A 22,228-nucleotide genomic window follows, 5' to 3' on the forward strand; every position below is an offset into this window, starting at 1 on the left:
AACCATGGTGTTCCTTATTACGCGAAGTTCCTCTATAAACATTTCTATTCGTATGACAGTATGATTTTGCTTCCAGCATCCTTCCAAAGATGTATTTTTATTTGAACCATAAAAAAATTTCCATTCCACATAAGAAGTTTATGATCTTGCTCATCAAATGCGTGTAATAAATAGCATGTAATGTATATTATAAATACATAAGTGAGTATTTGAATAACTTGGATGTAGGCGTTGATGTCAGCTGTAAAACAACTCTATAATTTAACCTTTGTAAAAGAGTTTTTGACAGTACTTCAAACTCATACCATGTAATTATTAGATCTTTAAAGACAAATTTCGATCATTTGATGTTGCTCTTATCTGAAATTGAACAATATATAGATATAGTAGTATTAAGTGAAATATGGATCGAGCAACTTGAAACTGGCCGATATTCTCTCGATAATAACAGCACCTTTCATGACTGTCGCGATTATAACCGTTATAATCTATATAAATTAGAATCAAATATGCGCAGCGCTGAAACTGTGTTGATGTATGACACTAATGAGTGTACTCATATTTGCTATATATCGTGCTCACGATGGCCCATTTGATATATTTTAGCTGGGTTAAATAATTCCCTAAAGACATTAAAACATAAGAATACTATACTTGGGTGATATTAATTTGGACTTAAATAAGAATAATAGCAAAATTGAAGAATATAAAAATATATTATCTTCGCATGGATTTCTTGCATACATTGATGACAATACGAGAGAAGCCCACAATTGAGCAAGTTGTATTGATCACATATGCGTAAGAAATAAAATGTCCTATGAAGTATCCTCTGCAATTTATTTTAGCAATATAACAGATCATCACTCTATACAATTGCATCTGTCTCTCTATCGAACAGTAGTGATATAAGCTGTGCTCTTAGTAATGAAAACATCAAAACTAGCATAAATTATAATATTTTTGAGAAATGTATAAGAAATGATCAACAACTACACGATGATCACTTAAATGTAAATGAACTCTATAAGGAATTCATAGGACATTTCATTCATAGAACATTATAAGACAATATTAGCTATAGGACCTTCCACATTGAAACAAAAGTAATAAAATACGGAGTACTACGGGATTCGGTGACAGGACCTATCCTATTTTTAATAGATGTAAATGATCTGTGTGAACAAAATTTTTTGGTAAAATGATATCATTCGCCGAACACGGCATTAACATAAACTGAAACGACACTTGAGGATTTAGAAAACAGGATTAACCATGATATGTTGAAACTAATTACCTTATTTTTCCGTGTATAAGATGCTCCCATGTATATATAAGACGAACCCTACTTCTTAGAACCCAAAATTAAGAAATCAATATTCTAAACAACTCTACTGTCTTATCATACACTCATTGGGAGGAGGTCCAAACTGTCTCTCTGTTTTTTTTTTTGAGTAATTGATGACTATTAACTCGAATTTTGAAGAATATGACAATCGTTTTTTTTATTTTCAGACATTTTTATGGGCTAGTGCTCAAAATATTGTTAATGCATTAACTTACCCCGCCAACGAGTTGCAGAAGCATGAATGCTTTCAGAGTTCTGATTGGTTTATTCAGAATCAGCCCTTAATGACGTCAATCGACAGAGTTAACAAAGGCTAGTGATTGGCGGAACAGGCCAATCACTAGTCTTTGTTAACTCTGGAAGCAAAGAACCGGCAGTTTCGCCACGGCAACCAGGGGTTTCTCAACCGGTTACCCCATGTATAAGACGATCCCCAATTTTTGGTCTAAAAATTTTACAAAAAAGTGTAGAATAGCACGTATGCAGTAAATAACTTATTTTTAATTGCAATAGGAATTGAATTCAAAAAACAGTAGCAAGCATGCTTAAATTGGAATCCCTCTACGTATATAGTCGCATGTTCATGGATTAAAACTATTGGGATGAAATTAAAATGAATTAAATTAAAACATAACAGCTAAATTTATTTAATACAATTGAGGATAACTATTTCTAAAACTTTTAGAATAGTGAGACAGTTGTTCCGACTAAGATTAGGTCAATGAAGTAAGACTTCAGCACTTTATTTATATAACCATTCATGTTTATATGTGGATATGTGTAGTAACTTGGCGTTTTGCCATTGGATCCTGTGGTTAGCATTTTAGATTCCATGTTGTGCAAGGCCAGATTTGTGAGATTTGATAAGACCGATGTGATCTTGATGTTCAGAGATATGCGTTAATACGTTTATGTGGCATACGTGTTATTCTATAGTTACGAATACTCCACAGGTTTCACTATATAAGAAAAGACACATATTTCACTTAAAAGATAAGCTAAATCACAATAGAACTATAAAATGGTACGAAACAAATTGTAATGCTACTCAAAATTTCAACTGTGGTTTAATAAAAAATAAATAAAAAATCAGTAAAGTATTTGGGCCTCCATATTGACAGCAACCTGAAATGGAACTCCCATAACTCATTTTTAACAAACAAGTTGAGGTTCGTAATTAACAGAATATTTTATATAAAAAATTTGTCAATTCAGCATTTTTAAGATATTTGTATTATTCCTGGGTAAATTCTTCACTGCAATATGGTACCACCTGCTGAGGTGGAGATTATTACAACAATCTGCTTCCTTTGATTCGAATGCAAAATGGAATAATCAGAGCTACACCCATTACTAATTTCTTCTCCTATTCAACTACTGACCTGTTTGCAATTCTTAACATTTTGCCATTACAGAAACTTTATCTATATACAGTATCTGCATATTATATGTAAGAAATAACATTGTAAATTTTTCTGTATATAATGTAGATTATGATTTAGATTGTGGCCGGAACTTGCTGATAGTTCCCAAGACAAACAAAGAAATTTTCCACAAATCTTTTGAGCAACAAGCACCTACAATAAACTGCCTAACGAAAGTCTGTAACATCAGGATTCGCTTTTAGAAAAAGATTGAGAGACTACCTCATAGGACTAAATAATGTTGACTTTTATTTTAAACGCATATTATAGAAAATTACTCAAAATGTTATATATTATGTTTCAATTATTTCTGCATGTATTCGTGTGCCCTCGTAGATATAGTCAGTTCTGATTCAAATACTGGTAACTAACAAAGTTTTCATCTGAAACTGACCTCCTCTCAGACAGAGCATCCCCCTCCCCCTTCAAATATTAATGGTTTTCATGTGATAAATAGATGGATTGATATGAAACATTCTGTAGGGCATTTACAAATATCTTCTTCCTTTACATATTAGGCCTAGTGGCCTGTTACGGTTGCGTATTAGGCTTCATGTCCTATTACGATTCGAAACCGGAAATCCCACTGACTAGGTCGGTCAATCCTATTCCGGGAGTATCTTATGTTTGTAGATGCGTGCGTTCACGGGGCCAGTTTTCTTGTTATGGGGGACGAAAAACCCGAGTTTTCGGGTGAAAAAACCCTGCCCCCGTATGAGACTGGCTAACTCAGACCGGATAAAGGTTCCTCACGTCACTGACAGGAATCGCAGGTCTTTCTGAACAAAGGGCTTCGTCTATCTATATATGTACTGAGCTACGGAGGCTCAGCATTAACAAATATAAATCTTTTAAATGACTTCTAATTGAAATAAAAAATCGACAACGTTATTAACGATAACTGAAACTACAAATACATCTGTTAAGATTTAATTGCTATAAAATGCCCAGCTTGACTCCTTTAACTACTTCACAGCAGAAGTGTGCACTACTGACCGGCATTTGCAAATGTTGCACGACAGCTCCTAACTCGGTTCTTACTGCGTGCTTATTCGCTTAATATAATGTGATGATAACTGTCAGTGAGAAACATTAATTGAAAACTTCGTAACCTTGCTTGAAACAAGTTCATTAATTTTCCGACAGGAGTGAATGAGAAACCATCATACGCCTCTCTTATCGTTCATTCTGACAAATCTGGGGAACTTCAAGTCATTCAGCCAGCGTTTCTTGATTATAGCTGACGATGGTTATGTAAAAGATATAATTATTATTGCTTCCATTACACCACCTTCGTTGCCATAGGCGATGGTTCCGTTTATGGTAAGATCTCCACAGAGCTGCTCTCTCTCTCTCTCTCTCTCAAGCACTTCCCCTCATACCGGAAATGAAAGCGTTTGATGATGAGAAGAGGATTAACTGGTCGTATTTCTTATCTAAGCTTCGCCGTTTGGACATCAATGCGGATATTTCCTTCCCTATTTCTGAGCTGGAAAGCTTCTATTCACAACCATCTTTAACTGAACTAACAACTGCATTACATCTACGATTTCTTATCACTGCGAATAGAAATAAACATTTTGATCGATCTCTATTTTATTCCTTAAATTGGTATATAGATATGGTTTGTTTGCAAGTAATGATGTAATATTCTATTTTAATAATGAAAGCAAACCAAACGCCGATATATAAGTGTTATCTCTTCCTTATGGAGCACAATATATGAAAAACTGAAAATTATTGCACTTCAGTGAGGAATAATTTTCAATTTATTAATATTCTAAAATGAAAAAAAAAAAAAGTTTATCTTGAATAAACTTATCGAAGAGCTTTTCACGTGATCTTTCATAAGAAACACTTCATAGAGATAATCTGAGTACAAAGTGTTCGGATTATCCAGAATCATGTAGAAAATTATGTAATCTGTTATTAGAAGTAAGTTAAAATGTTTCGTGGGCTCAAAATTGCACACTTCGAGTTCAATTTAAAATTAATATACGGTAATTACATTTGAGTAGTGAGAATAGATGATTTTCAGAGCAATGGCTATATGATAATTATTGAACCATTTTGTGCAGCCCGATATTGAAAAACAACTTTGTTAAAATGAATAGCTTTAGTATAAGCCGTGTTAATATAAACACACGTAGCTCAGTTTCGCTATGCCGTTTGGGTGGAAAGAAAAGATCTGAGTTCGAAATCCGTCTAACGCGAACCTTTATCACAGCTTTTTCGACTGAAGTTGAGTTAGCAGGTCTCATACGAGAGGTCGCAGGGTTTTTCGTCCAGCAACCTGGAAAACCCACCAGGAGAACATGTATGCAATTTACACACAGGAATATACATTTAGGCATTAGACTAATGACCTTATCCTAAAATTATGGTTACGAAAATCAGTCTTGGCAGTCCATCGGCGTTAGAGTCTGTAGTTACAGCAGATTATTATTAATATAAACAAAAGATATTTTTATAAAACTATCTTTATATCGTTCAAAGTTTTATTAGCTAATATTGTTTTGTAGAAGTTATATAAACCTTTTTTCTATTCTACATGAAATACAGAATTCTAACGAATAAAGTAAATGTTATTTTCCCTTTTTATCATAATCGTCTGTAGTTTAAGCCAATGTAGAATATAATTTGGCCAGCTAAGCTCCAAATTGCAACCCATCCGGAGTAACCAGGTGGATACCTTATAATAGGAACATCACAGGAAAGCGATGATAGGGCGTATATCAGAAATCCAGTCGCGCATGTATTTTTTTTTTTTTTTTTTACAATGAAGAGTTGTTTTTTCAGTTATCTAACTTAATCGACCATCAGGCTAGATAACATTATGGGAAAAATGTTAACAAAGAAGCATATCATTATGTTTATCGGTAATTTCTTTTCAAGTGGGGTACAGGATACTATGACAGTATAACAATATAATTATGTTTATATACTACTATAGGAGCGTCCGTAGATCAGTCAGTATAGACGCATCCCTTTGGTCGGAAAGACCGGGGTTCGATTTCCGTCCATGACGTGAGGAACCTTCATCTGGTTTCTTTCGACTAAAGGTGAGTTAACCGGTCTCATACGGAGGTAGAGCTTTTTTTTTGTCACCAGGAAACTCAGGTTTTTCATCCCCCAGAACAGGCAAAACGGTCCTGTGAACACACATAGCTACAGTCATAAATACTTACGCAAGGAAGGCAACGAGAAACAACCTTGCGTTATTATCTCCGTAGTAATCAGCTGCAACCCTCTCAAAGAAAGGAAGCCACAGGATTAGGATACTATTATCCTAATCTACTCCATCTATTTTGAAATCGATTTTGACTTTAGCATTCAATGAGATAATAAAAAACACCATACAGTTATATAAAACCTACAGAAAGTACACCTTTTATGCATTTTATTTATCAAATACTTTGTTTTTTGAACCATATTTTTGCCTTTTTCTTTTATTTCTTGTTCTTTTACAACTGAATAGATTATCACTAAAAATAGATATTTTAAATACTGTATGTCGAAATTATAATACACAATTCTTATCATGTGTAATCTTCGTTACTTTCTCATCATAGCTATTCTGTTTCTTCTCCTCCTCCTCCTTAGTATCCTCACTGACAAATATTTGAACCCTACAACAACACTTCACTTAAAAATTTGATTTGCTTGTTATCCCTGTTGGTTCCTTTACGAAGTCTTTCGTATACATAACGTCACGGAGACTGGGAAAGTATATTTGCTATTACTGAAGCATGCATGTTACTGATGCCGAAAGCACGTCGCGAACTGAATATTTCAAAGACATTTTATTCCCAGAGCATAAAAGCGTAATTGAATATACTATGAGAACATGGAAAAGCTATTACATAGTAGAATAATGAATACGTATTTTCAGATAAATAAAATCTTTTATATAGATATCGAGAACATGAAGAAATGATGAAGACAAATGGTCATTTTACTAGTTCATATGAATAAGAAGATAGAAAGAATGGGTTCACGCAACAGAAATCAATAAATCACTCTATTCTTACAAAAGTACTCCTTGGAACATTGCAAATGCAAGTTCCTTTTGTAGAATTATATTTTGCACTTAAGCGCACAGAAACAAATGAATGGTGCTTTCTCAGAAACTAGCAGGCCACCCCACAAAAGCGAAAGAAAAGTACCAACTCTCCATCAGTCTGAAAGGTTAAAGAAAGACGCAGGTGCAGAAAAACCCACCATTAATCTCTAACATTCTTCTGTGGAGGTGAGCTAGAAAAGGTTTGATTTCTTACAGCACGAACACTTACTCTCCTAAGTAGTAAGAAATAAGAAAGGCCCTTTACGAATTTATAATTACTGCAGATATCTTTGAAAGTACAAAAATATTGTTAGCAAAAACTTTCACGCGTTATTCATTGTTAGTGTATATCTAAGTCAGCTAAATTAAGAAGTTTTTGCCTAATCTTGTGGCTTCCAATTTAGAGACTACTTAGCATAAGAATGTTCACATATAATTTGTACATAATCGAACATATCTACTTAAAAGACACAGTATAATGTTAATTACTCTGTTTATAACTTGTCATCTATTTTTTCTTTTGAAATTATTGTCTGATGTAAATTGCTGGTATTTACACTATAGTTTCCCTCTTTTTTCGGTTTAATAATTGAGCATTATAAGAAAATAAATGTATAGTCTTTGGAGAATTATTTCTGTTTCATATTTCGCATCCAATATGAAGTGTACTAATTAACATGCTATTCTCATATTTAGTTGCACAGTTATGGTAAACGTTCATGACATATGCACGAAAAGATCCGATTCTTTATAGATCAGAATAAAATAAGCCATTGAATGGTAATAGCCTTCTCTGTCTATAAATTTTTACAGCAATCATAATTACGAAATAATATGTCTTGTGAGTAGAGCGCTATGAAAAATCCCTCCCCCCCCCCTCTCTCTCTCTCTCTCTCTCTCATGCACACTTCATAATAATACACCGGTGTCCCAAAATCTAAGGACGAACTACATTTTTATCTATATTTGATTTTTTTTCATGACTACAGCCAAATGTGGATATAAATTTATTCCAAGCTTACTAAAAAATTATATTACACAAAAAACATGTTATAAATTTCGTAGTAATTGAATTGCAATACGTTTTTGGCAAAATTTACAAATTTCCTAAGGACTAGTTAAGGAATTAATGTACAGTGCTTAGAGAACATTATGCGGAGAGAGAATTTCATTATGGAATATGTCCACCCCGAACTGCTATGCAGCTCTCACAACGTCGAACCATGCTTAGCGGGAAGTGATTCAGGAGTTCTTGAGGCAACCTGCCCCACTCCCCCTTCATAGCAAGGATAAGGCCTTGTTTGTTTCCTGGAGGGGAATTTCGAGCAGCAATGAGTCTCCCTATTGTGTTCTATGGGGTTGAGATCTGGGGAGCGTGCTGGCCACTTGATTCGATTAATATACCCGGTCTCCACTGCTCGTGTACGATGTGATGTGGCATTGCGTCCACAAAAACGAATTCTTCGCCTACAGCACCACGGAACAATCGAGCATGACGCTGAAGAGCTTCGTTGCAATATCGTTCACCGTCATAGTCTCTTTTTCCAGCACTTGCAGTTCGGTTCATCCATTAAGCATAATTCCTCCCTACACCATGACCTCAGCACCGCCGTATCTATCCCTTTCAAGAACATTCTTACGATGGTAAGCTGTACCACTTACACGCCAGATCAAGTGTGTCATCTAGAATCAGAGGAAAGACTAAAACGACTCTCATCTGCAAAGTCCATTGGTGTCGTGTCCAATTTTTATGGATACAACACCACTGAAAACGTGCTCTACGATTAGCTGTGAATAAGAGGGGAACTCAGACTACAGGCCTACTTATCGCAGACGTCTTGCAGTTTGTCGAGATATATGTGTACCTGCTCGAATGGAGTCGACTTGCAAACTGACCTGTCATGGTGATTACGTTTTGCTATTGTAATGAAAAATCTGTCTTCATGCTCGGTAGTAGAACGAGAGCGCTCTCTTGGCAAACGTCTGGAACACATTCCATTGGTTTGACACGCTTCCCAGAGCCTGGATACAACGCTATGCGAGATTCCAGACGCTCTGGCAATATCAGTAATTCTCAGGCCTTCTTAAAGCTTTCCAATAATTCTTCGCGTGAAATCATTTAGATAATATCTTTGAGTCATTACAAGACATCCAAGTTTGCAACTTTAAAATGAAAAGAGCTTCCTTCAAACAGAGTTCGCTTAGCGCAGCCTTATGCCTTTTATCTTGATGAGTGCTACCACGTAATCCCTTTGTGCGCGATTTGAAAATCGCCACTTTCTACCCGAAATCGTCAATTATATAAATTGCCATAAGCTCATTCGTCTGAATTTGCGGTTGCAATCTTCAGAAATAGTGTTCGTCCTTAGGTTTCGGACGCTAGTGTATTATGAGCCGAAAGGCATAGATCATCTCTCCATCTGCAGTGAATGGATGCGACAATAATTGCAAATCAAATGATGTGCACATTTTGGACATATTCAGAGCGTAAACTTCCATACGTGATTCGTTGCTGTTTAGGTTTAATTTGCTTAATACGAGTTAGTCTAAATCTCGTGGTTCTTTGTTTAGCGATTACTGACGTACGGAAAGTTCACAATAATCATGTAAACTAGTGTAAAACATAAAACTTGGTAAAGATCCTCATGGTTTCGATCAGATAACTTAGCTGACTGTTATGAAGATGTAAGTTCAATTATAACAAGATTAGGCTAAAAAGTGATCTGGTTCCAAGAACCCTTCAACATTTTGGTTTAGCTTATCTAATATAATTAATTCTACACGAGTGACATCAAAATCTGACATTTTAAACAAACATTTATAGAAAACTTGATTGCATACCATTTGTATATTAAAATCTTTCTTAGTTTCGAAATTGATAGTAGATGGAGGTTGGCAAAAATTAAACTTTGGAAAGACCTGGGTTGGAATCCCCGAAAGGAACCATTTTAGGGCTTTACAGATGAAGGTGACTTAGCTGGTCCCGTCCCGGAAACCGGATTTTCATCCTCAAAGAGGAAACCGGTCCCGAACATTTCTAGAGACATAACGTACTTACCTTTAGAGGAATGGGAAGGCTACATTAAATTGACTAAACCTGCAATCAGGGGATTCAACCCATCTACGAACGATGGGAATTGAATGGAATCTTTAGTAGTTTATAATTAACTCGTGTCTCTGGTAAGTAAACCAAACAACTATGACAGAAAGAATTGAAATGTCCGTCAGTACATTATGTTTTGAAATGAAAACGTTGACAACGGCATGCAAATTATTCATAGGAGCCTCATTTGCTCACGTATGCCGGAGCGCAATGAACAAGCTTAAATTTATGATAAAGATTGTCCCGTGTTAGCACAACAGTAACCCACAACCACCTTGCTAAACAGATTGGCCATTGCACAGTAAAACAAAAGAAGAATATTCACGTAGAAAAAAAGCATTTGCCAAATTCAAATTCAACATTACAGCACGGTAACAAACTAAGTATTATAACGAGACTTTTATTTTATTTTATTCTAATAAAACAAAAAATTACAGCTTCTGTATACATCCCCCCCCCAACTGCAATACTGCAACTTACTATTCTGCATAAGTTCGACGAACTCACACACACATTACCATGCTCAACACTCAAATGTCCATTGTTTGGCTACTATTATCGCAATTGGACATCTATTTATCTTGTAGAAACAGGATAATCTACATTAAAATACTAGAAAACAAAGCTCACCTAAAATTACGATGAGGAAAGGAAAGATGGAAGCGTAACAAAAATATTTTGTAAAATTCCCGCTGTTCTCACTATAACATGTTAGATCCTAGCCTTCTTACGAATTTATCGAAAATAGTCGATAAATTCCGACATTCTTTCAAAATTTTAGGTCTGATTATATTGATAGTCACTTTTCATACTTAAAAGCTTAACTCCTTACCTGGAACATCTACAATCACGTGATTACCCTTCTCATGGTTTTGGGGTTACTCGAAGTACTTTAACTGCTTACTGTAATTTAAGATCCAGCAGATAGTGTGATCCATCACCACACTATCAAGGTCAGTCTCACAAGGCATTACCTGATTCTACATATCGTTATCAAACTTTTAATTGGATCAGTCGACTGTCATTGCTACTAAGATTTTAAAAGCGCGTGTGTCAGCTCTTGATCATAATAACACTTAGCGATATTCGTCCATAACTTATTAGTAACATCAGTGACCTGATAAGTTGTGCAATACCAATCACAAATTTTAAAAAAAATGCAATTATTCAAACAAATATTTATTTCGCCATTTAAGATATACCAACTCAATTATTCACACCAAATTTCACCGTTTGCTAGACAGGGGGGTAAGAAACAGTGGTAATGTGGGACCCGATAAATTCGCTACTCACAAGTATTCATAACTTGTCTCATAACTTGCCTAAAAAGTATCTTTTAGGGCAAGTTAAGGGAAATTTCCGAAGAATTTTTTTCCCTCGAGTTGTTAGGGAATAAAACCCAAATGAGAATGAGTTGCTGATCATCTTTGCAGAGTATCGTTTGATTACGATTTCAATTATGAGAAAACATCATCTGAATACTTGGATCGATCCGTAGGTTAGTTATTTTTCTGTTTAAGCTGAAAAGGCTCTGAAAGTATACCATTTCATTCGCTATGCAATACGTCACTTCAGATAAATATAATACAAAAATCTTACATCCACTTGCCTTCTTGTGAAGGCAATTTAGAATACTGAGTTTTTTGGATTTTTAAGAAAATAAAATTGGCATCTTGCGTAGCACTTCTAAATGTTAAAGATAAACCTAATGCACTACTAGTCTGATTTGTTTATAAAGCTTTAATTAAATTTAAATCTATCAGACATCATATTAGAACTGCATAAATTAGCATGGTAAATTGATGGAGGATGTCTTAAAACAAAAACGTTTAAGAATGTGTATCTTGTTTTTTATTTTTTTCCGAGTTTCAATTTTTCTAGCATAGCCTAAGATTATGTGTAATGAGGAATGTTGATTATCCTGATTTTTTAAAAAATACCAACAGGATTTTCGCTGAAATAGAAAAGTGACATGTTTTTCCTAGGGCTGTGACATTATTATTATTATTATTATTATTATTATTATTATTATTATTATTATTAAGAGAGTCCTTGAGGGAGTCAAGAACTCATCGAAGAAACCTACATATCACCGCACCTGCTGTCAGGCCTTTTCTTGAATTCATTCACATTACTTACACACAACACATCCAATGGCAATCCATTCCAATCACACACCATTCTATGAGAGAAATATCTATCCCCCCCCCTCCCTTCTTGATTGCAATCATTCTTAACTTCCTTGAATGCCTACTTGTTCTCTCCCCTCCCTCCATAAATAAAATGAAAAATTCCTTCTACCAGTATCCTCTATGAACTTTTCAGAAGTTTGCAAGTCTCAATCATATCACCCCCTCTTTCTCCTGTTTGCTAGTGTCAGCAGTCCAAATTGTTAATCCGTCTTCATAATCCTTATGCTACAATCCCGATATCATCTTTAGCACTTTCCTTTGCACTCTGTCCATGTATCAATATCACCACGGAAACCAGATCTACGTACAATAGTCTAAGTGAGGTATAAGGTAGAAGATCTCAAGAGGCAAAATGACTTCCTTATCCTTACATGTTAATGTTCGTTTCAACATTCCAGTTATCCTGTGAGATGTATTTTCCATCTTTGCTTTATGGCCCTTGAACTTCAACTTCCTGTCTTCTAAAACTCAAAGTTCCCTAGCCTCATGAGTTTCTTCTAGCATATTAGTTATAAATAACTACTTTTCAAATAAAAAACAAATAATAAATGCATACATTAATAAACACAATAAATACAACAATGTTCATCTCTGAGCGAAAACCTGATCTACTTATTTTGCATTTGTTCGTAGATTTTAATCATTAGCTTGTTTTTTCTTTACTAGTAACGATCCACCACACAGTTTTCATGCTATTAAAGTTCGTTAGTGACAGCAAATCTTGCTGAATTTATTATTTTCTCAAATGTACTTCATAAGTCGAATTTTTATAAACGCATTTCATTCTTATACCCGAGTAAGAACTGTGCTGTCAGTTTATTATCTAAGCTTATACTCATGGGAATCGATATTACTAACAGTACGTTTTTAGATGGAATAACTTTTTTAGATTCCTTTTGTCTTCGTCCGTGTCTAAGTTATTCAAGGAAGGACGTAAGTTGCATAAAGTTTATTCAAATTTTGTATCTGGAATCGGAGACTAATGCATCGAACCCTTCCAATTTTTTGTTTCAATTGAGAAATTACAATAATCCCGTTTTTGCTGGATGGAATTTAATAAACTTTCTGATTCGGCATACACACCAGATAACGTCTATGACTTTCAATTTGCATTTCAATCTAATCATTATTATTGACAAAATGATTCTATTTTTTTCAAAAACTAATATTAATAATTGGACACTAATGTTGATAATTTAGCGAAATGCGGTTTTTGAGATCTTTATGAAGTTTTGAGTTATTTCAATTTTGGTTTCAGGAAAATCATTTGTGGTGACAAAATTAATAAAAGCAAAAGTACATATCTGCTGTACATAAAAGCCAAAAATGGGTCAATAATTAACGCGCTGTAACTTTTGAAACATTCATATTTTCAGAAAAGTTCCACACCACTCGATGTGACAGTTGTCGTGAAAAACAATGGAAATATCGGTAATCAAAGGTTCATCTCGAACCCATGTAAACATGAACTACTTTCTTCGTTTCTTCTATAAAAACCCTTATGAGTCCACCAGACAGGTGTTTGCGAAACTAGTCAGCTTGGATTAATCTCTAGTGTATGACGTAACCACTAATAAAACTTCCATGATATTTGTGTAAGTTTTTATAGTCGTAAAATACAATCAAAAATCAAAATGACCGAATCCCTACGCTTCTCCGTAGTTCTGATTTCTAATATATTTTTCTAATATATTTCTAGTATACATTTTCTTCATTATCTCATTGTTCGATTATTATTAACAAAACGATTTGAAATTATTATAATAATATTTCATGCTATAAATGGACCGTTTCAATGTAATAATTAGACAAAATAATATACGAGTGATCAAAATTAAAGGATCCCTGTTTAAAGCGTTCTGGAGCGCTACCCAGTGATCCAAATGTGCGGAAATTTTGCAGGAATACATTGTGCGTCATGCGGAAGCAATATCTGAGTGGGAGGGGGGAGTTAGTTCCAAAATTCGTCATCTGAGGGTGTTTAAACACCAAATGCAAGGAATTTGCATATCAGGCAACTCGGCAGGTGCCTGGAAGGTTTAAAAAGACGGATTTTAAACACAGAATTTTCCCCTTCATTTTGGTTAATACCGCCCATAGTGAGCACTTTGTTCCAACATGCTTTGCTCGTGAAGCTGTACTACCTAACAAGTGAATAACATGAATGTTATTCACTTATTGTGAATAACTTTGACACAGGAGTTGCATCCACAGTACTTTGAAAGTCGACTGACATTCATTTTAACATTCTTTGCTCGAGTGGAGTTGGACGATGCGTGGCAGTGGATGATTTTGTGGGGAGATGAGGCTCACTTTCACCTGAACGGAGCTGTGAATACCCACAAATGCCGGATATGGGTTACGCAAAAACTGCATGCAATCAAACAAATTTCTTTGCATTCACCCAAAGTTACTATATGGTGTGAGTTTACAGCTTTATTTACAATTGGACTATTCTTCTTTGAGGACATTCCCCAGTCGGGTTCCGTGACCTGCTCAGTTACTGCCGAGAGGTATCGCGATATGATAAACAATTTTGTCGGGGCACAGCTACAGTAGTTGCTGTGCATGGATTCAGTCATTTTCATGCAGGATGGGGCCTCTTCACATATCGGTCGGGAGGATCCTCGAGAACATTTACGAAAGCCAGAATGATCAGCCGTGTGTTTCCCACTGCATGGCCAGTGGGAAACACACGGCTTTCTCTGCGGATTTCTCAAAGACAGGGTTTATCGTGATCATCCTGATAACTTGCAAGCGCTGAAAGACAGCACAACGCAGCATATGCGCAACATCAGTCCAGATGTTGGGCACATGCTGCGTTCTACTGTTGAACACACTGTGCAAACGATGCAGTTTGTGGCATACCAGGAAGAACAGCACATTGAACAGTATAGCCTGTAAATGCGTAATGGAAGTGAATAAAGATGTGTTATTTATGCTTGTGTCGCTTTTCTCCTTTTTACACACACGCACACAGAAAAATTACATTCCATACATTACAGCGTCCCTAGGGATTAATTTTGAAACTGCGTTTTTTTTTTACTTCAGATATCGCTTCCAAATGATTCATAATGTATTCTGCAAAATTTCGCAGTATTTGGGTCAACGAGTAGCGCTCCACAAGGCCTTAAACAGGGATAATTTAATTTTAATCATCCTGTATATGCCCAAAACGGCTCTAGATTTAATTCCTATGGTATCAATGTGTCACTATACAAGAATGCTATTATAAAACGCAACTTTTTTTTTGTAATTGTTTGCGATCATTTCCCCACTTCATGATGTTTATTATTACTTTAATATGAAAAACATGAATAGAAATACAGGAATTATCGTCAGAAGCATAATTCTTTCGAAGTCATAAAAAACCTATTAAAAACTTATTTCGAGAGGCCCAAAGGTTCTAGTACACGGCTATCCACTGCATATCGTATGCTACATTAATTCACTGCATTTCGCTTTCTTTTCCTCTCTGAACAATATGTCATTAAAAATATTTTTGCTCCGTGATTAATGTCTATTTATTTAGATATTATTTAGAGCAGTTACATAAAACGTAGCAAAAACTCCTGTAATATTTCATTTGATTAAAAAAAGAACATAACTGTCAACGCTTTGTCAAAATTGTCAAAAATTTAGAAACTGGTCTATAGTTTGATGTCTGCATTCTACCACCACCATTCTTGTGCAATTGCACTATTTTACCCTCCTTTTACTAATTGGGCACTTTCCCAGTAGCTAGGACTTTCTTTGAGCAGCCAAGTCAGTGGAGCTATTAGTTCCTTAGCATTCTTTTAAAACATGCAGTAAACTCCCATCCAGAGTATGAGAAGAATCTGAAATACATTCTTCTCATGCACTTCTTAGCCTTCAATCTTTCCCATTCCTCTCCAGGAATAAAATTTGCCTTTCCAGGATGAAATGTCCCAATAAATGGATCATTCATTAAACAGCTGCACTGGTCATTGTATCTCCTTTTCCATGTCATGGGATCATTTGTCCACAATCACTTCTCCTATTGGCCACATTAAAAGAATTCCTTGAATGTAGAGGCTAATCTCTTCTCATATTCCATCATCCCTTGAAGAATCTAAATTTTTTAATAAAACTCAATACTCAAAATATACAATAAACAGTGATATTTGTGCAATCACCGTAAACATTCGTATTAAATATTGAGTATAAACTAAGCACTTGAAATATCACTCATTGAGAATTGATATTAATGACTTTAGGGCTGAAGCAAGATGCTTTTCATATTCCCTGTTTGTTAGAGATACAGTGAGGGAAAAATTTTATGAGCAGTTTGCTCGCCCAAGTAAAATTAAATTTTACTTCGGCGAAGTAAAATTATTATATGCGACATGAAACTCGTAGATTAGATTTCCTATTTTTGAGTTTCTTATTCGGCTAAGAAATAATGTAGGATTCTATATCCACTTAATTTAAATAATAATTTTTTGATTTTTAAGAACAAAACAAGGTTTTCAAGGAAACCTCCACAACCTTTGACCCTATCTCCATTACGACAGGTACGTGAACACTTTAAAAGTGGTCGGTGACCAGCATTTCTTGCCATCTATCATCACCTGACGTGACTTTTATTAGTGAACATTCCCATTCAAAACAAAAGTCATAGACAGCAATAGTCCTTGAGAATCACACAAACAGTGTTAGAGAGGAATGCAGTTGTTTGTTTCAGTGCGTTCCAGTTCGATCGCTTCACAGCATTAGCCGGTACTGTCTAGGTAACCTAGGAAGACAAATGACATGTTCATAACTCCGTCCAATGAGCAATAGTAGGAATGGAAAAACTCCGTTATTGCTCATTTTCTTCCAGTTATGAAAGGCAGGCGACGAGCAATCCTGGTAGGAAGAATTTAAAAAAAAAAAAAGAAAAAAAGAAAGAAAGAAAGCAGGGCAGAGATGAGGAGGAGGAGTTCAACTGGAAGATCGTCATTCTTATAGGAAAAATCAATACATCACCTTTGTTTGGTTTGTTTTCTCTTTTATTTTGTTTTCCAAGACTTCTTTATCGAATTTTCGATTAATAAAATCATAAGAAAATTCCAATTGCTCAAAGATAATGCAATGTTTATTGGACATCTCATTAACTGTTTTGTATCGCGTTTCACTGTTTGAAGATACTATAATTAGTGCTACGGTATAACAAACATGAAACATAGATGGGTCACTGAAAACTCGGAACTATTTCGAGAAAGAAAAAAAAAAAAAAGCGTGCCCTGCAGATAGTTCAGCAATACACTAACGATGCTGGAACCAATAAGGACACTTCGTAAAGGGTGCCTAAGGACAGCAATAACCTTGATAATGCTTCAAGTGATTGGAAATAAAATAAGGAAATAAAATAAAATAAATTTTTTGCTTCAAATAGTTAAAAAAATTGTTGCTTTAAATTACAGAAATAGTTGGCGTGTGTACCTTAGACTATCATATTTCAAGCACTTTCATATAATACTTTACAGTTTGACGTTATGAATCTTTAATATATTGAGGCATTCCAAACAAAATTTCTCTTCTGTTTGTGTGTATGCCGAAGGAACAAAAATGTGTTTTGCAATTTCTGTACTCTCTGGATGTAAGTACATGAAGCAGTATTTATCGATAGATGACCTCAGTAAGACACGTATTTGTCACACTAGAGTAAAAAATTGGTGACCGGTGGCTGGCTGAGTGAGTTGGAGAGCTGATACTGAGTAGAGTATCAGCTCTCCAACTAATAGGATGTGGGTTCGAAACCGCTGTTGGCATAGATGTTTGTGATTGTGTTTAGGTGGAAGATGAATTTCATTACTAGTATGACACCAGTGCACCGCTTATTGGAAGCCTGATTGGCTTGAAAAAAAAAATGCCATATTTCGTGTCTAGAGCAGGGTTTTCAGACTATGTAAATATATATATAAAATTAATAAAAAATGGAGAAATCCTTACCGTACCAAAGGCACGAATGTAAGATAGGTTAAGAGCCTTGCGTGGGAAGGAAGCATTACGGTATTGAGTTGTTGTTGTTTTTTACGAAAATATTGATTTCTTATATACATCCTTCCCACGCAATAAGAAATCAATATTTTCGTTAAAAAAAAAAAAAACTCAAGCTATTCGAAGGCGCTCAAATCTTCCCGTAAAGCTTGCAAACCAGCTAGACGAAGAGATGCAATTAACGGATCTAATACACTCTGATCTCAGTTGCTTTGGTCGTTATTTCAAACTGCACCGCAGCTCTCCCTATAACAGGAATGAATTTTAATCACACCGTGGGTGTGAATGTTTATGTATGTGTTTCCTCCTCCTCCTTTCGCGGAGGAGAAGGAGGAGGAGGAGGTGGCCTATTACGTTCCTATTGGCATGGCCTATTATGATTCGAAACCACGACCGCTTCGAGGATAAGGTGGTTAGCCCTATGCCTCCCGGTGTGTCCAGTGGCCGGTTTGCCTGTTCTGGGAGGCGATAAACTCGAGTTTCCAGGTTAAAAAATTCCTACCTCTGTATGAGATTGGCTAACTCACCTTTAGTCGAAAGAGACCAGATAAAGGTTCCTCACGTCACTGACGGGAATCGAACCCAGGTCTTTCTGACCAAAGAGCTTCGTCTATACTGACTGAGTTACGGGGCTCATGTATGTGTTTAAATGATGGATAATTTTATCCCCTGGTAAGAGAGCTTCCCCTCGATTATTGGAAGTGTATTGAAAAAAAAATTATTTGATCTCATTACGATTATCTACTCCTCCCACGAATGGTATTAAGATTTCTGTTGACCTTCCATGCATCATATTCGTATAAAAATCTTATTCCTTTCCTTTTGTGAACAAGGATATCGGCCTCCAGAGGTACTGAAGTTATACGCTTGCGATGTAGTGCATGACTATTAATACGCAGTTATCAAAACAATGCAGCTTTCACTCGTTACATCAGTGGTATCCAACCTTTTCGGTTCGCGGGTCACATGTTAACCTTCTCCGGTGATTATTGCGAGTCACATAACTTTTCCTCAAAGTTACTGGAGCTGTATGGAATCAAATAACTATGGTAAAATTATTTAAAGAGTGGTCCATGAGTGAGACGTAGCTCACATCTTCTCATAAAGCGCTCTCTGCCAATGTTTTATGTTTCGAAACGTCTTAACGATATTCTGTCTCATCAAATTTAAAACCGTTATATCATTCAAAGAAGTTGACTCCAGTATAGCTTATATACTTTGAACTGACTGGGATATTTACACATACATTAAGTTTCAAAAATTATCTGTTGAGATATTCTGTGGAATATCCCTATAAAGGTTTTGTGTCATAACATTATATATAAATCTATATAGTTTCGATTTTCTATACAAGCCAAACAATTTTCCAGTTCCATTTCCAATGATTTGCTGTCCAGTTAGGAGCTTATCGTGATTTCGCAATAAACCACTGAAAAGCTGGAGTGGAGAGTCGAATTACGATATATAGTCTTGAAATCAAGTGGATGTGTTTGGGTATGGCGGTTGCCAGGGAAACGTTATTTACCAAAGCTTATATTTCATCTGCTAACCTTGGTAACGATGGTTTTATGGAGTGGGGATGCTTCTACTGATTTGTACCCCCCCCCCCACTTTGTAGTTCTAAAAAAAATGGGCGCAGAATGTTATTTTCGATATTCCTGACAATTCTGCATTGGCTGAGGTAGGCCGTTCTATGCAATCGACACAAAGTAATAACTCGCTATGTTATACTGCAAAGTCTGTATTGAGAGTGGATTGGAGAAAGGGGAATGCCAACGTTATCTTCGTCAACACAGAATCCTGTAGTGTAAATTCTATGGACATCTTTGGAAAAAGCTGAAACCTCGGTTGAGGACAAACTCAACATGTTTTCAGTTTCACTACTGATACTGACTGATGTAGAGATAAAATAAATGTGTTTTTAATATTTAGCGAAAAGTCTATCTAAGAGAAGGACGTCGATAATAACTAAAAAGGCTGGGTCAACAATAAAAAATTAAAATAAAGGATTTGCGAAACAAACTATGAAACATTCTATTGTCCATATAATTTTTGTATCATAGTGCACTTTATTCAGAAAAATGAAATAAAAAATTTTTATACAAAACTATTTTACTTGTTTTGACAAGACACAACCTAAAAATTAGTTTTCTTACTATTAATTTTTCACATCTGATTTATTAATTATGTTCATCTAGAAGTGTATAGTGTAGAAGTTGAAAATACATTTTCTTTTTCTCAACATAATACGGTTTTAGTCAGCAGTTGCAGTTTGCTGGCAAAAGATGTCGCAACTATCCATACAACAAAGCTGGAGCTAAATCGAGGCAAGAAAATCGATTACTTTGCGATCAACCCACACTGTAGGATTTACCGCAAGCAGCCATCTCCTCCTTCGTCGAATAGACTTCTGGAGGAGAGTCTACTTACTCCTTTGATTGCTTATTTGAAATTATCTACCTGGGAGAGAACAGGATCGCCTGCTGCAATGGTAAGTGTCACACCATGTTTCGTTTCAGTTGATTGTATCACCATACAGTGAAGAAATTTAAAAAGAGTCATTTGCATTCATTTGTCAGCGTTTTCAAATGAAGGGATAAAGAGGAGAATTTCATTTTAGTACTGTGTACATTAGTATTATGGAATTTAATATCCGTCTTATGAATAATGCTTCAACAGCGACAGTGGGATGAGATGAAATTAACACGTGATCGAAAATTACGAAAAATAAGGAATGAAATTATCTCTGTTTGAATATATTCAAGATAATTGAAGTTAGAACTGTTTACTAATTTTCAATTGTGATTCTGAAATCTTTAACTTCGACTTCTAATATTTTAAATAATTATGCATCAAGGTGCATAAAAATATGATGAATTAGAGTTACAATTGGGGTGCGCTTAGGGGAGAAGCCTAAGCGCACCCCAAAATTCTGAAAAGTGCAGGATCAACAGTTTCATCAAGACGTAAAACACTAATGTTAATATTAAAAAAAATAGAATCTTTCATTTTAAAATAAAGCTCGAGTGGGTACATTTCTGTGCATATTTAAATGAAGAAATATAAGTCATTTTTCCCTGTATAAACGTTACTGTCTTTTTTGCTGTTGTCGTAATTTAACTGAAAAAAAAAGCCTTTTAGTGTCTGCCTTCAAAAGGAGAGAGTTATCCATTTGGAGGGCTCTTTTCCATCCTCCTGATCTTCCAGATAAAAAGATATCTTTAAAATAAATTAAATATCGTAATTCGATATTTTCTTATCTTCAAGAAATTACTGACTGTTGTGAGCCAGAACAGGTGTGTATAAGTTACAACCCATTTGTACTCATTTATAGTGCGTCCGTGTATTCTTTACATAAATACAGACCATCACAAAATGGCAATAGCAGTTAAAGTGCATGATATTTAATTAGGATAAAAAACAAAGCATGTAAAGAATAAATTGAGAATAAGTGGGAATTTTAAATAAAATATTGCTGCTTGGAAAAATATTTTATAATAGTGAACAAAAACTTGCTATTTCTATGAACAATATTCATTTTTAATAATTTTTTTATGATGTAGAAATGAATTTAGACTGTCCTGATCTAGTAGATGTTTTAAATAAAATTGTTTGAAAAAATAAATAAATAAAGTAACATAACAGCTCATCCTTGTAGGCGAATATCTTAACTTTTAGGTAGAACATCTCATGAAATTTCAATGACAATGACTGATGAGTTATTTTACTATTGAACTTATGTTAGTTTCCGAAACAGAGACTTTTGAAAGAGTTTTATATCAACTAGCGATAACTGGCCAACTTTATGGATCATCCAGTAGTTCAATCCCATTCTACTCGTATCTTATGCCGTCTATCATTCGGCTATCTTTCTCCATTTTACTTCATCGTTTTTTTTTCATATCTTCCTTATGAGGCTTTTTCATCGACTCCTTCTTGACATCCTTTTGGATGCTTTCCTAATTGTGCCTCCTCCTTAGCCCTCCTCTATACATATTCGATCTACCCAAGACAACATTTGCTTTTATGTTTGTTTGTTTTTTATAACAAACACTCGAATATCCTCATCTCAGATATGCTCTCTCTCTGTTAGTA

Source organism: Typopeltis vanoorti, chromosome 4 (genome assembly GCF_054136105.1).
Source record: "Typopeltis vanoorti isolate ZY-2024b chromosome 4, IOZ_Tvanoo_1.0, whole genome shotgun sequence".
NCBI lineage: Eukaryota > Metazoa > Arthropoda > Arachnida > Uropygi > Thelyphonidae > Typopeltis > Typopeltis vanoorti.